Here is a 5,473-nt window from a genome sequence, read left to right on the forward strand (position 1 = left end):
CCAATACACCATACCAACCCATCTTTTACCAGATTAGCGAGCCCCATATACTTCTCCATGCAAACAATGGTTTATTTCCCAACTTAGCCCCAAGAATCAACCCATGTGAATAATATTTCGCTTTCATTATTTCCGAGATCAAGCTGTTCGGTGAATTCCACAAACGCCAATATTGTTTCGTCAAAAGTGCTTTATTAAAGCACGTAAACTCCATGAAGTCCATACCTCCACAATTCTTAGCCTCTCCCATTTTTGCCCAACTCTTCCAATGGATGCCTGTCCCTGTGGCCTGATTACCCCACCAGAATCTTTGCATCAAATTGTTAATTTCTGCACAAAGACCTTTTGGGAGCATAAAAAGGCTCATGCTATTTGTCGGGATAACTTGGATTACTGCCTTCAAAAGGATTTCTTTTCCCGCTTGCGAGAGCAATTTAATCTTCCAATCTTGGAGTCTCTTCCATGCACGATCAATTATGCTCCGAAACTCTTTGACTCGTGACTTCCCCACCAAAGCCGGGAGCCCTAGATACTTATCATATCTCTATCATCGAGGAATTCCAGACTCTATGAGAATATTTGTCCTCTCATCTGCTCGGGTATTACGGCTAAAGAAAATTGCCGTCTTTGAAGAATTCAACCGTTGACCTGACGCTTGCTCATATAGTTTGAGTATGTTTGACAATCTGGTCCAATGGCTCAAATCTGCTCTACAGAAAAGTAAGCTATCATCAGCAAAAAAAAGGCGATTAAGTCGAGGACCCCTCCTAGAAGTAAGGACCCCTAGCAACACCCCTTCACGGTCCGCCCGTGTCAATAAAGAGCTCAAAGCTTCAGCACAAATAATAAATAAATAAGGCGAGATCGGATCCCCTTGCCATAATCCCCTAGAAGGGACAATACTTCCCATTGGTATTCCATTCACCAAGACAGCATAGTGGACCGAATTCACACACATCATTACTAGCTTAATCCAAGGTGGAGCAAACCCCATCCAAATCATCACTTCTTTCAAAAAATTTCATTCCACCCTATCAGAAGCCTTACTCATATCAATTTTAATAGCCATGTACCCTTTTTTACCCCTCATCCAAGAGTTCATTGAATGAAGCGTCTAGGCAGCTAGTACATTATCAGTAATTAAGCGCCCTGGTATGAAGGCACTTTGAGTTGTGGAGATAACATGTGGCAAAATCATCTTCAGCCTATTAGCTAGAATTTTGGAGATAATTTTGTACAAAACATTGCACAAGCTAATAGGCCTAAACTCTGGCACCATCTTGGGGTTCTTTGATTTTGGGATTAGAGCAATAAAAGTGGAATTTAAATCACTAGGAATAAACCCACAATTAAGAAAATGAAGAACTGCTTTGCTAACCTCCGGGCCCACAATGTCCCAATTCTTTTGGAAAAAGCGGGCAGTGAGCCCATTCGGCCCGGGTGCTTTTAGTGGCTGCATCTAGAATAAGGCGTTCCGCACCTCCTTTGGAGAAAAAGGCTGCATCAACAGCTCATTCATATCCCCTGTAACACGGCTTTCAACTGCACCCACACATTCTTCCATAACCCCCACGTCATGTGCAAAGAATAACTCCTTAAAATAATCCACAAATAGCTCCCCAACCTCATCTTGCGATACTGCTAACCTCGCAGCTTCATCTCGAATGTTACAGACCCTGTTCATGGAGCGTCGCTAATTAGCACAAGTGTGAAAAAACTTTGAGTTTTTATCACCATGTTTTAACCAGTCAATTTTTGCCCGTTGTTTCCATCTCAGCTCATCTTTCTCTAGCAGCCCGTGAATGTCCTCTTGCAGCTGGGCTACCGATTCTATGCCTTGGTCATCTTCTTTTCCTTGGATTTCAGTGAGCTGTTTTAGTTTTTCCTTCAAGACCCTTTTTCGGGTGCCCCACCACTTCAGCTTGCCAACGTTGTAAGCCTTTTTTGCATCTCTCCAGTCGAGGTTCTGCCATGGGTCTGATTGTGCTTCCCAATCCTCCCAAGCATTAGCAATAATTTCCTGGCTTATGGCTTCCATTTCCCAGTGAGCTTCATACCGAAATCTACGTGGATGCTTTGCTCAGAGACATCTCCCAACAGATTTATTACTATTGGTGCGTGGTCTGAGCTGAGCGCAGCCCCAACAGTTATGTCTACATCCTGAAACAAGTCACACCATTCCCGATTTGCAACAACTCGATCAAGGCGTTCTTTTGTAAACTGGGTTCCATCCCTGCAATTAGTCCACGTAAATCTTGGACCCCTATATTCCAAATCCGAAAGAGCACATTCCTCCAAGGTTTTTTGGAAAGCTTCCATCAAGCCTCTTTGTCTCCTAATGACACCAAATTTTTCAGAAAGGCTAACAATTTTATTAAAGTCTCCAAAGCAAATCCAGGGACCAGGTTCGAGTCGTGAGAGATGCTTCAGGAGGTCACACGCTTCCCACCTTTTACTTGCATCAGGTTGGCCATAAAATCCCGTGAGCTTCCAAAGAGGCTCCCCTGCAGGATATTGCACCACCGCATTAATATGGTGCCTACTAAAGTTTTGGATATCCACACTTGCTTCAGTTTTCCACATCAAGGCCAAACCCCCACTCTTTCCAACACAGTCCACTGTGAAAATATTGTCAAAACCCAATTTACTTCGAACCCTCTCTAACCGGTTGCTGCGTAGCTTGGTTTCCATAAGGAAAACCAAAATGGGCTTCTTCTCCTTTATCACTCGGGTAAGGTCCCGAACTGTTCGAGGGTTCCCAAGCCCTCGACAGTTCCAGCTTATAAAACTCATTGTGGTCGGCAGGGCTGAGTTTCAGCCGCCACCATTCCCGATCCATGTTCTTTCTTCCCTTGCATACCACCAGTGGACTTTTTAATACGCTCACCAAGACTCCGCCCTTTTTTCACCACAATAGCACCTCGACTCTCCTCCGTCTCTTCTGGCCTTTTCCTTTTTCCTTGGGGGTCAGTTTTTGAAACCGCAGAGAATACAACAGAGTCCTCCTTTGTTTTCATTTTCCATGAGTTTGGAAGCGAACTTGCACTAGCCCGTCGTTTTCCTGCACTGCCCTCTCCTGATACTCCTTTTAATTTTAATTTCACGTCAGCCATAGAGAAGCCTGTGTAGTGGACATCTTTCTCATTAGGGCCCAATTTGAACAGCCCATTTCTTTGTCCACTGCCTAGGCCCATGGTAGATTCCTTACTGGTCCCATCCCCTTTGGTTGCCACATGCTGAAACTCCCTAGAGCTCATACTGTAATTTTCCTAATTTGGCGCCTTATTATAGTGACCTCCTTTACAACGTCCAGAATCTCCATGATTTTAAGAATTGGAAATGGGACCAAAAAGGGCCCACAACAAGGGATTAGACTTTGGACATTTCAATATGAACAACTTTTGATTAAAGCTTGGGGTGCTTCTTGGTTTGGACAAAAATGGAGACTTACTTGTCACTTGTCAGTCATATATGCATTGAATTTTAGTGTGGAAATTTCTATGTATCACATCGCAACTTGCTTCTAAATTTGTGGAAAATTATATCCATCACATCGCAATTAGTTTCTGAATTTATATCTATTTCTAGCTTCTCTAATTACAATCTGCAATTTCTTCTCAGACCCAACCTCCCTTCCAAGTTCCAATCATGGCTTTTTACATCTTCAAAATCAAACATTTTGGTTTTCTCTGAATATTGTTCCTTTTATTATGGTTGCCAGGAAACATGGTCCTTATATATTTATTTTCTTTTCTAAAGTTATATTAGGTTGAAGTGTCTGTCTCTTTTCGGAGGGCATAAATGTGCCATAATCCCATATAAACAGCTCTCTTCGAGGTTAGACCCATAGATGAACAAAGCTTGCAAATGGATGCACTGGACCAAGATCATGAGGATCCAGGTTAGACTCGTAGATGAACAAAGAAAGCAAGCCAAGAAAACCTATTCTCGAAAAGTCATTGGAACAAACCGTAGTACCACCATTGCTGAAACCACATGATACTTTTTTCGAGAATAACTTAAATGAGGATGGTGTACAAAACCATCCATTCGTACCCACTAATAAGGAGTTGCCACCTCAACATGAAACATATTAATAAAATAAAATTAAACCACTTGATAATATCAGATTTAATTATTTAAAAATAAAAAATAAAAAATAAAGAATGTTTTGTAGCAGTGAGAGATCAGCCACTGCTAGCCGCCACTCCCGCCCATTTGGGGTGGTGTGCGGCCACTCCCATGGCCTAGGAGTGGCCCACACGCCATCCCAAATGGGCGGGGGTGGCGGCAAGCTGCCCCCACCTCTCTCTAGTGTGGCCTCTCCTCCTTAGGTGGTTGCCATTTTTTATTTTGTTTAAAAAAAATTAATTAATTAATTTTTTAATTCAAATTTAATATAATCAAGTGTGGTTGTGTTCTTTTCCTAAACTTGAAGTTAGTATAATAAGCTTATGTGGCAACTTCTAATTGGTGGCCTTTAATTTTGTGCACCATGCCACAGAAGTTGCACTCTACTTTTTCAGCTCAAATCAAGGCCAACACTGCCATACGCTTAGTGGAATCTGTTGTCATTATGCTATTCATAAACAAGAAACAAGAAAATCTAAATGAAGAAACTTGACATTCACAACACCCCCCCAAAAAACAAAAAAAAAAAAAAAACCCGAGTTGCAGCTTGCAAATGAAGCAATAATTACAAGTAAGACAATAGAGATCACCGATTCCAGCAAACAATAAATCGATTCCCAAGACCAGTAACTCTAGGAACACAGAACCCTAATTCAATCTGAAAGTGCATAACAAACACTACCCCTTATAGAAGGTGAAAGGACGCTTAAATGAAGAAAAACAATGAAGTTTGAATTTCAATATCTTTTCTTATCTTGTATCTGTACGAATCTAATAAAAAGATAGTATTGATCTTGTCTGTTTTATCTTGATCTTGGGTGTGCTCCTTTGATTTTTTTAAAAGAAATCATAGCCATCAAATAGCTCGCATCTATTTCAAGTCAACTAAAGAGGATTCGGATCCATTTTCAACAACCTCCAACACCTTTTAATAATTTTAAATGCGATAGTTTATAAATAATCCTAGAGTTTAAGATGTCCCAATGGCCATGAGACAAGAAAGACCAAAAGTCTCTATGGCCCATGGGGTCTCAAAATTGTCCCGCATAGACTATATATATATATTGACCGTTTTTTCTTCCAACAAAAAAATTTTATAAATTGGATTGGTCTAATGTTATGGGTACACATGGTTTTTTAATAGTAAAAATAAAATTAGAAAAAAATATCTTCAAAAAAATGTGCTTAATAGGTGCTATTTAAAAAATTTTAAACACTACCAAAAAAATCCCTTTTTGTGTCTTTTATTAAAATATGTTAACGGTCAAAAAAAGAGAAAAAAAATATTGTTACCGTGCATAACAATGATGAATAATATAGAATCGAAAAAAGAGAGATCAAA

Source organism: Corylus avellana, chromosome ca4 (genome assembly GCF_901000735.1).
Source record: "Corylus avellana chromosome ca4, CavTom2PMs-1.0".
NCBI classification, from domain to species: Eukaryota; Viridiplantae; Streptophyta; class Magnoliopsida; order Fagales; family Betulaceae; genus Corylus; species Corylus avellana.